Here is an 11,848-nt window from a genome sequence, read left to right on the forward strand (position 1 = left end):
GAACAAAAAGGTGGCTCCGCCTGGAAGAAAACTTCAGGAGTGCTCGGGGTCATCGACAATATGTCGCCGTTTTAATGAAATATGTGAACTCTCGAAAGAAGAACTGCAACAACTCACCCTACCAGCAGAATGCCTTCTGTTATCGCGCTTCCAATAGTTTATTATTTTATTATTATTCAAAGCTATGTGCACAATTATATTTTAATTAATAGTATTTAACAAATTGCTGTATGGCAGAATAATTTATTTGCAGAAAAAATAAACAGTGCCAGTGTAAACATAATTGTTTAAGTCAGTAGATCTCAGTAAGCGCACAGAGCAACTCCTACTCCTATAGTTGTCTGTATCTGCCAAAGTAACACTTGCTACAATAAAGTCTGCTGCATTTCTTCCAAAATATAAATATGAATTAAACGATCATACAAGTCCTGAATCTTTTGCGTTAATCACAACAAACAAACACACATTCACAGTGTTGTGATCGCAATCAGCAGCAGGACAGCATCTCCTCCGCTCCACTGGTAGTGTGTAAACAGAAAACAGAAGGGGGGAAACCAGTGAAACAAACTTCAAATGAAGGAAGATGTAAGCCAACATTTTTTGGATTGACTTTTAAACGTGCTGTTTGATAGCTTGCTAACTCATCCAAAGGTAACGTTGCCTGCCCTTCGTGTTTTCGACCAGCTTCAGTCACGCAGTTGAGACGGAGGCAGCATGATACGTGTGAAGATATGTGCGATTTGTTTTGAATGTGAGAAAAGTTCATCTATATGAGAGCAAATATTTGGCTGTAATAAAGAATGGCTGAGATGCAATGTCATGCCAAAAAGGCAACGGCAAATCTGCACTGTGCCTCCTAATCTATATGAACACAACATCAGCTGTGCTCCTTCATCCTGCTCAGCGCAAACAGGTTTGTTTGAAGCAGCAAAATTCCCAAACTAAAACCAAAGATGGCGCCTTCCTTTGTGCTTTTGCCAGCCCCGCTACACCGCTACACAAGCCCACAGTGTCCTTTGTCTTCTCTGTTGCCTCTTTCATTTGAAGAGATTTAAACTGAACTCATGCCAGGAATCCAGATGTATAAATCAACCGTGATTCAACCATTGAATTTTCATGTTTACACTATTTTTTAGCTGACAGAATATTGATAAATAATCAACTCCTGCAAGTCCACTGTGTTGCCTCTGTATGCAATAAATATGTTCGCCCTAGGTTATGATTACATTTCATAGAAACACAGAGGGTACCAAGCCAATAAACAGTTTCCTTTTTTAATACCAACATTACCCTGCCAAAAAACTTGTATGGAGACTCGCTCTGCAGTTCCATCAATCCTCTGTTGTTCCTGGCCTGCTCATCATCCTAAAGACACCACTAAATTTAATGTACTATGGCTGTCTGGCGCTCCCTCACATCACTTCATTTCTGTAAGACCTCTAGAATCTGTGGAACTTGAAATTAGATCCAAGGCTACACAAATAATGTTCCAACTCTTCTGTGGCAAAAATGTTTGATAAGGTGTGTGCCCAGTGTTTGCTATTGCCAAGGGTGTCCACAGCTGATAAAGGCCCAAAAAAACAGACGACTGCTCCTAAAGCCTTGTCCAGTGATTCATGTCATTGCACTTCTCCAACAAAGCTTTCATGTCATGCCAAGTTACACACATTCCTGCAATGGCCTTGAGATTATTATCACTTTGCTAAGTGGAAGTAATCCCCAGGTAGATGTTAAAGAGTTATACTGCACCATCCACAAAAGGTAGAGGAGTGAAAATACCAGCAAGGGCAAGTAGGCTTTCCCTGATCCACACTAAATCAGTACTGTTGCTCTCTATTACCTTCTGAAGAAAAAAAAACACAAAGGTAAAGCTTACATTTTTATTTTTTCACTAAACTTTAGTGGCTGTGCATTCAAGAAAAATCTGTTGGGGCTACTGAAATTGATGCAATGCAATGTCTTATGATACTAAAAGAAAATGTATTGCTTTTCCTTTTTTTTAAAAAATCAGGGTCACCCTGTAGTAACCCTTGAAGCTCTTTTCTGACAAGGTTTGCATCAGAAGTTTTTCTCTTTTACCATTCTAATAGTCAAACCATGTCTTTAAAGATATATATTGAGGTATCAAAACTTGTCATTAATGGGGGGAAAGTTTAGAAAAAACATCTCCAATATAAATGACTCACCGAAAAGTTAAACCAATACTTCCTACCCTATTGCACTTTTAGTCTGTTTTGCTTTTGTCCTTTCCAGCTCATAGCCAGCAGGATGGGGTTGAATGCCCACAGACTATGTTGGTGTTTGATCATTTAAACTCACCACAAGTCGTTTCTTCCAAAGGTCATTATCTTGCTGCTGGATAAATCCCTGTCTTTCTACTTTTGAAACATGCTTTTTTTTACCATTCTGAAAGCAATATATAGTACTCATTTCAGTGCCATATTATCCTAATATTGCAGACAAAGGGCGCAGTAGCACAGTTTGTTCCAACGCTGACTCTGTAATCAACTAAAGTGGAAGCACTTGTAGGAATCATTTGCATTAACTTTTAGGCTTATTTGACTTCCCTCGCTTCAGGAAAGGATGTGCGCTACTTTCCATTAAGAAGAAGGTGAAATCCCCATAAAGCATTGCACATCTGTGTCCCTCTTCTCTAATTCCAGCTTCAGCTTTCAACTTGTCCAATAAGAATAACTCACCATGGAGTACAAAATAATAAAGTATCGAACCAAACACTTCTTAAGCAGCTCGCTGACAGTAAAACAAATTGGCAAAAGTCTAAGGAAACAAATACAAATACGCTTTTGTTGCTTTGGAGTCAAATGCCAAAATGCCTGAAGGCTGAGGGCCTTGTTGGCTTCAATTAATTCCCCTCTACAGAGTTTAGCCCAAGGGCATGCTATACATTTTGCCCTACCCTCGAACAAGTTCTGCAACTGACTGTTTCTTATTTAAATGCCAATCAACCAGACGAAAAAGGTAGATTCAAAGACAGGCACTGGATCAAGCGCCTTTCAAAAATGGCATAAATTGCCACTCTTAGACCTGCTTCAGGGGAAACATAAAGAAGTGTCATGAAGAGCGTTTCATTTGACTTGACTTTGAGCACAACATTTTTAACTTTAACGTTTGGTGCAAACTCCAACGAATGATAATACTGAGACGGGTGTAAAGCTACACCAGAGGCAACATAATCATCAGCTGAAGTGCAGTTAAAAAAGGGCAAATTAATGAGTAACAAAAACTGGTGTGTAACACTATGTAATAACCGTAACACAACATTTGATCCATAAAGCATGACTGCAGCATCTGCTCAAATTCTTGATGGATGGAGAAGAACAGATGATTTCATGACAAGCTGCATAAACAGAACAGAAGTTCAACACTCAGTTTGAGGAAAACTATTAACACATTCTTCTTCTTCTTCTATTTCTAGAAAATTGTTTAATAGCCCATAGTATCATATCTATGCAATCAAAACTATACAAAAATCAACCAGAGTTAGAAAGTCTATTCAAATTGACACTACTCTTAAAAATCACAACATCAAGATGAACACAGGTGCAGGATTTTAAGAAATGCTGTTGATCACCGTGTGACCTTTTTAAAACTTTTTTTGCCACTGTCTGTTTTTATGCCACATGTTGCTCCTTGAGTAGTTTTTATGAGTTCAACTTTGGTAGAAGATCATCCGCCTTGTTTTAATTGCACAACAGGTGTTAAATGAAAGAGAAAAACCAAGGTACGTAAAGCAGCTTAAGACACATTCTGATGGATGAATGAAGATGAAACACATCTGAGTTACAACCCCAATTTCAAAAAAGTTCTGACACTGTGTAAGATGTAAATCAAAACATAATGCAATGATATGCAAATCCAATAAACCCATATATTTTGCACAATAGACATGGAAAACATATCAGATGTTTTAAATGTTCCATTTTCAGAAAGAAAAATGGTCATTTTGAACTTAAAGAAAAAAAAGTTTTGACAGGGCCACATTTACCACTGTGTAGCATCCCTTCTTCATTTAACATCCATCTGTAAACATCTGGGAACTGAAGAGACCAGTTGGCGATGTTTGGAAATTGTCTGATAAGGGCTCAACAGCCTTGTGTCTTTCTTGTATTATGTTTTGTTTTATAATGTGCCAAATGTTTTCAGCTGGTGAAAGATATGAAATGAAGGCAGACCAATTCAGCACCTCATCTACTACAAAGCCACATGGTGTAGTAGATGCAGTATATAGTTTAGCATTGTCTTGCTGAAATATGCAAGGTCTTCCCTGAAAAAGCATTCAAGCTGAGTGCCTTGCAAACAATTTGATTCACTTAATATGAGCCTCAAGAGCTGGATTACAAAAGCAAGAGAGAGACTGACAGAGACAAACAACTGGATAAAACACAAATGAAAAAGTGCAGCAGGCATTTTTTCAGTTGTAATGTGCTAAAACATTTCATGGTGAAATCCTAAAAAGAACTTACTTACTGATAAAGTCTGACAAACTCATCTTGACAGGAACCAAATCACAAAGCATGGTCTCATCTAACTTTGTGTTGGAATGATTAGACTTTAAACGCTCTCCATCTACTTTTAAATTAGGAGATCCATGTTGTGACATGTTGTGCTTTCTCTGACATCATCTCTGATAATGAAAAGGCATCATTACAATTTCCAGAAATACGAGTGCCTGAGCATATTACGTGATATATAAGACTAGAAGAATTAATAAGGCATTTTTTGTTGTACCACATGTTTCTCTTTACTTACATCTCTCACAAAAAAAAAATATTCACACTGAATCATATAGATTAGCCTTATTACATAAGTGTTTTAATAGCATGTGTAAATCATCCGCTTATTATTATGTATAATAGCATTACTTCAACCCCGGCATGCCATTAGTAGCTTATCATTGTCGTGGGGGGGTGGTCTTAAGGTAACGATAGGGGAATGATAGAAGAAGTGGTCGTGTTGGTGCATTCAAATGCACTTGTTTCATTCCAGCCCAGCATGAGTTTTACTTTTTCACAGCAGACATTTGGACTTGTCACAGTAGGAAAAGCACAGGTGACTCAGTTCCATTATCTGTCTCAGTAAGCGATGGGACAGGTAAAGCAGCAATTCACCTGTGTTTTCTCTAGTGTGACAAGTCAAAATGTCTGCAAAAAGTCAATTTTACTCTAATTTTTTTTCATGTGTTGTGCTACAACTGTGTGATTGTGTCTTTTGCGCCGTGTTTGTGCATGGTGCAGCAGGGCGGAGCAGACAGATAAGTGCAGAGCAACTTGATGTTACTGTACTATAAGTGCAGTAAAAACTGCTGAGGGACGGGAAGCTAGAACTGCCTGGTCCATTAGCAGATGACCCTTTTGGCTCTACAGGACAAATATTTGTACGTTTATGAGAAAGGAAATAAAAGTGTCCAACTTCCTACGGTCTTTTGCCTCTGAGAGCACAGTCAAACTCCGTTTTTATCTGTAAAGAACAACAAAATAAAAGCAATTGCAATTAAAGTAGGAAAAGCACTGGATTGCGACACAGTGAGTGGTATTCCCGCAGTCTGAAAAATTGTATAAAATACCCTGCTGACAGAAATCATTGTCACTTTGTAATCATACTCCATAACAGCAAGCTGTGTAGTACATAGTGCCGCCTTAATGATGAGAAGTAGCGTTCTTCGGCATGTCAGACAATATGTTTGATAAGCCTGAACATTTAAGGTGGTAATTTTGACAATTTACACCATCATATGTAGGTTTTTTAGATCTTTTGATAAAAAATAGACAATGAGTGCTGCATTGTCTGGAAAATGCGAGAGGGCGTGGTCTTTGAAAAATCCAGCGGTGTGGGGAACAAAAGAGAAACGATCAAAGAAAGCTACCTTTAAAACATCCAGGCACTCTTTTGTGTAATAAAATGCACTGTCTCTTACGATTATTGAATACACTATCTCTGAGTTTTGTTGTGTTCCTCAAAGTTTAAGCATTTCACATTTTTTCCTTTCATTCTTCTAACTGACACGTACTCCTCATACATCAAAGCATTTCACCCAAAATCACACGTATCACGAATCTGCTCTCTAAATGAGTCTTGCATTTGTTTATCTCAGAGTTATTAGCTGTTGAGCATTATGAAACTGAAGCTAAAACAAATGTGTAAACAGAGGACAATTGCCATCTTATTAACACTTGAAAATGGAAATACCAATCCCCACATAAAATTTTATTAGTTGGCAAACCAGACTTTAATAGGATGACTAACCATTGGGCTCACATCAGCTCAAATGAGCATAGGGAGCGTATTGTTGATTCGGTCTGCGTATACTTCAATGTTCACGAGCTACTGCAAAACCGTTCTGCAGTGAGGAAACGAAAGACCGCTGTATGTTAGAGTTTCATTTACAAAGCAATTTTTACTGTAATCAATACCATGTGAAAGCATATTAACTCAGAATAATAAACAAGGCCTCAATGGCAACAACATTAATTGGAACAAAGGGACATGTGATGAGAGTTTGAGTCCGTGTGAATTCAAACATCCGTCATTGTCAGAATTTCTCCTTTTCTGTACCAGTCACAACTCTCCAACATTTGAACTGGGCCACTTGTTGTTTGCAGCTTTTGACTCACAGCGTACACATCGCTCTGGCACTCTATTACTGGCTGTTGTCGTGTTCCTAATCTATTGTTCTCACTCCCTATGCGTACAGTAAAGCGATCCTTTGCCTTGAATGTATCCCGCAGGACCTCCCCAGAAAATGATGGAGGATAACTAGTTATTGACTTATCTGACAGGAACTGGCAGAAAGCAGACATAAGAGAGCAATCATATATTAGTCATGAATATGAATTCCCTCAAGTGAGGTTTTGCTTTGTGAAGAGAGTCAGAGGGTATAAAAGAGGCAGTGACATATTACAGAGGAAGTAAACGAAAAATTCAGAGAAAAGTTGAGTGCATCATAGCACGTTTGCAAACATTTGCAAACAAGTATGAAAACACTCTACTGTACCGCACAACTACCAAGTGACTCTCAGAGCAATATTTACAGCTGACACATTCACCTGTAAACCTAAAGACAACACAAACTATCTGCACTCTAGCTCTATAAACCACTCTTCTTTTCCTGGCTAATGCCCGACACTTGAACTATTCCTCACCTGCATTATCCTGAGTTAGGTGTGTATAGTTGTGTGCTGAACATGCACAATATCCTAAGGTAAACATACAGCAGCATTTTTGCCAGGCCTTAAGTGAGGCACTTTATTGCCACCAACTATAAAGAGCTGTCAAATAAACGCTAGGTTAAAAATATGCTTTTTGCATTAGGTGCCAATATAACTGCAGCGCAGCCCTAAAATAAATAAATATATATACATATATATGTATGTGTATATATATATATATATATATATATATATATATACACACACACACACACACACATATATATATATATATATATTTCTGCTTTAAATGTCAAAGATGTCAAGCTGCCTGTTAGGTATCTGAAGCCAGTGTCTTCCCAGCATTGAGTCTCTGAAGCAAAACAGGCGCTATGAACCTGGGACAACAACAGTAGCTGCCCAGAGAGAGCAGAGACAAAGACAAACAGGCAAAGCACTCACCTCATAAGGCTTTACCGTAATCACACCCTGCAGCAGCCCATCTACCCACAGGAGGAACAAGGGGGGATGCAAGAAGGAGTGCAAAGCTGTTTATGGATAAGATAACTGAGCATGCACTGATTGACACCCTTCTATCTGAAGCTGAAAACGCCGGTCCCATCGGTTTCAGTGATTACCAGAAGCACACAGTTTTGCCCAGGGAGCCTCTCAAACTGAGACATTTAAAGGCCAGCTACAAGGAATTTGTGTTATTGTTTTAATAATTGAACTGAGATGGAAAAGTTTCTGCCCATGTGCTGTCTAAAGATAGACACTGTTCTTTGCTCTGTTGTGGTCTGTGTGGCTGTGAAAGTGGATTAAACAGGCTTTAACATCAAGACGAGCTCTAATGAAACCCAATGGGGGAGTTAGCCAGTCTGTTTGGCCAGCTGACTCCTGTAAAATACCCATCACTGTCTCCTATTTTCTGCTCTAAAAGTAGCCTGGTGGTGCCAGTCAAAGTACACTGCAGCCTCAGGGTTTTACTCTTGTACTGATGCCTTTGTCTGAATCATAAATTATTTATTTCATCTAGTATTCTGCATTCTTGTGTTTGTTTGTTTGGAGGAACGTTGTTTCACCTCACTGTGTACTGTTAAATTGTATATGGTTGAAGTGACAATAAAGCCAACTTGACTTGACTTGATTTGACTTGTTTTTCATGCAGCCTGTCATTTTTTAATACATATGCACCACTGTCTGTGCCAGTCATTGCTTAAAACATCTGGCACACTTTAATGAACAACTGAAATGGATTAGATGGGGATTTGTGTAGAAATCTGCCGCTTTTGTTGTATGGATTTGTGCAGCATATTTACAGTTTTGTTACAGGAAGTCGCAGCCTGGGTTACTGTTTCCCGTGTTGATTCTACGCTTGAGGTATTGCCAAACAGGCATAAACGAAGCATTGAATTTATCATTAAACTCTCAAAAAGTAAATCCAAGCCACTCCTTCTAATGATCAAACTTAGTGGAGGGAAACAGTTTGACTTTTGCTTACCAACGATAGAAGACTATCACCTCACATCAGTCCTATAAATACTTGTAATACCTCACATCTTATTTTTTATATCAGTAGATATCAACAAGTTTGGAACCTACGGTATGAGCAGAACAACAGGAGTAGAAGATAAAAGCTAAGACATTTTCATGTTCTTTAGAGCCATCTAGACCTGTCGCCAGGATCAGTAGTACTGTCCTCCACCCACAGCCTATTTGGAAAAGTCATAATGATGATCAATACAACAGTAGCACCGTCCACAACAAAACCATCGATCAAGAGAGGAAAGCCTGAAAAAAATATTAGTCAACCAATATTGACCGGGCCGCAAACAATACATCACACAGTGAAAGCTCTATTGCTGTTCACCTTCTCTCTCATGTGTCTTTTTTCTCTTTTGTGAATGTCCTCGCTGCATTTCTCAACAAAGGAGGCAATGGAAAGTCATAATCATCGCAACACATTCCTGTTCACCCTTTAACAGACTTGTCACCGACCCAGCATTCAGCACAATACGGAACCTGACGCACTGTTCCCTAACAATGGTTTTGTTGATATATAGATATAAAAAACATGCTGGTAGTGTTGATATGTGCAACGTATTAAAACTATCGAGGTTTACAAAAACTGTAAAGGAATCACAGAGTGTATAGGAGTCTGTCATTTCTTTACAGCTACTGTGTTGTCAAACTCACACTCTGGTTTGTGTGATGAATAACTGCTGCAGTGGACTAAAAGAAAAATATTTGCACTATGGCACAGATGCCATTGCCTCTGTTCTTACTCATTATCCAGTGTAAAGTCAAATGTTCCCTCACTGAGAGGGAACATTCCTTCACATTGCCATCTATGGACATCATAAATAAACAGTCATTCGAGTTAATAAATGCCTTCCAATTGCCATATAATAATGCTATTAATTTGCTTCCCGGACCACAGCAATACAGAAACAAATTCTTTATATTAGGAAAGCAAATAATGTGAATGTGCCACAAGACGAAGAACACGCTGCGCATTAAGGACGACCTCTTTTGGTGAAAATGTGCTTCTTTTTGGAGATTTTTGTCGAACTTCTGGTAATTCAAGATTTTGCTCATGATAGGAATTTATGATTTTCAACTTTACTAAAGCATAACGCTTCAGAAGCCACGTCGTCTTTTTACAGGACAGACGTGAAGAGCGCGAAGGGTTGGGCATGGATGCTGAGCCGGCGGACGGCAGTGGCACTTGTTTTCTCAAACTTGCATCAAAACAAAAGCAGATCTCAATCGAACCCGCATTGCTATCCTGTATATAATGTGTTCGCTTTGGAAACAAGCGCATGTAATTTTATTCAGATTTTCCGGAACTTCAAAGTGAAGCGTTTTGGGACGAAAAACGCGGCACAATAAAGCAGCTGTAAATCGTTTGTGGGGGTGTAAAAATATACTTTTCTTGACAAAATATTTCCCAAACTTTCGCTTTTTGTCTTATGCACACCTACCTCACATCGTTTGCGGATGCGTGCGCGGTCAAAAGCGGCAGAAGTAGATGAGGAAAAGACAATCCAGGGAAACTTGTCACGCGTCCATGTTTGGCATATCAGCAGTACGGCAGTCCAATCTAATCACATCTGAAGCGCTAACGGTACTAAGCTAATGGGGCTCGGCACCTTCTACTGTCACCGAGACGTGGATTGGGCGGCGATGTCAGGAGCACCGCGGGATCTCCAAGGGCGCACGGAGAGTCACTGCGGCGGGATTGGTCAGAGGAGCCGTGACGCACCGGCAGGTGGCACACCCGTGGAATAAAAGAAGTCCATATTCATTCATAGACAATAGCTCTGGGGAGCCGGAGGAAGTCATTGCACACAGCGGCAGATTAGACTGACAAATCTGTAAAAGTCATACCCGATTCCACACAGTCAGGTTTCTCACTGCTTCAGCTACGTTTGCCCAACTGCAGACGGTGTCATGGCCAAAGCTTCAAGTTTTTGAGTTCACACAAAATATTTCATATTTCCTATATTACGAGCAATGATATACATTCTTTTTGGTCTTATTTTTGTAAATAAAATATACAAATAAAAATATCTCCAGGTTGTTTATTGTAGCCTTCCATCGATGCTTACACATAAAAACAGATAGAAAACCTTTGGATGTGTTCAATAAGAGCTGAAATGTCCACTCACTTGTTTATTATTTCACCCAATGTAAGAAAAAAAACAAGGCAAGTGGAAACAGTGTCTGTTTTGACACTGAGCGTAATTAAGGGAGCCAAAGCAAATGTTTTAATTTTTTTATATATAAACACAAATAAGAAGTGAGTGGTAATCCTTGGAGGAATGTGGAAGCCAATTACGCCTGGCTGCAGGGACTTGTGGAATGAAACCTCAGAGCTTCCTGCTCAGACTCACTGCAGACTCTCGGCCCACATTTCCTGTTCCCAGTGCGCGGGCAATATTTCTATGAAAATATAGAATGGGTAGAGAGATGAATAGGATATTGTGCTGGATACCTCCAACATGTTACAGTTCTCTCATCATCCTAATGCCTTGTAGGCTATATGACACTGTCTGCGTGTGCTTTCCCATCAGCACCTCGTTTGCACCCTGCGAGTGCCGAACCAATTCTTTCGATCTGGATGCTGGCGTACATGTGTGTAACGGCTTACATAATGTTGTGTCTGTTGTAAGGAGATGCAAGGGATGGCTTAGACAGCTGCTGATGTAGTAAGCCTGTGGTGGTGTTCACGTTGGATGTGCCGTGTACTCGCCTGTGACCTCACAGACTGGTTAATCTGTGGGTATTAAAAGAATCTTGGATAATTTATAGAGATTCAAAGCAGAAAACCAAAAGCTATATAATGAAGTTAGAATAGGGACAAATATTGATAGAAAAGATTTTATTTCAGTATTGTCTACACCAGGCCAAAGGAGCAAACATTTCAAATGAAGGTTGCAAATTACATCTGGGACATTGGGAATAACCTACACCGCAATGATCACTGCATAGATTACTTACCTAAAGTGTAAAAAGCATGTAATAGAAAAAAAGTGTCAGAACTCCCCAGGTAAAATTCATATTTGGTCTTGTGTCATAATTTTTTTTCCAAGTCATACATAATAATAATAATAATAATAATAATAATAAAAGTAAAGAGATGCCAGTCTGTGGTTCTAGTCCAGTACATCTAGCATAAG

General features: G+C 39.2%; 1 protein-coding gene across 1 annotated transcript in view; it reads right to left on the bottom strand.

The window, feature by feature from the left end:
* chrm3a (cholinergic receptor, muscarinic 3a) overlaps positions 1 to 10,407 on the bottom strand; it is an 86,972-nt gene extending 76,565 nt beyond the window's left edge. Inside the window, exon 1 of the mRNA XM_026189907.2 lies at positions 10,151 to 10,407. The gene's annotated coding sequence lies outside the window, so the exon portion shown is untranslated. The remainder of the gene's footprint in view (positions 1 to 10,150) is intronic.
* Positions 10,408 to 11,848: the final 1,441 nt, after the last annotated feature.

The sequence above is a fragment of the Astatotilapia calliptera genome, chromosome 13 (genome assembly GCF_964374335.1).
Source record: "Astatotilapia calliptera chromosome 13, fAstCal68.1, whole genome shotgun sequence".
Classification (NCBI taxonomy): domain Eukaryota; kingdom Metazoa; phylum Chordata; class Actinopteri; order Cichliformes; family Cichlidae; genus Astatotilapia; species Astatotilapia calliptera.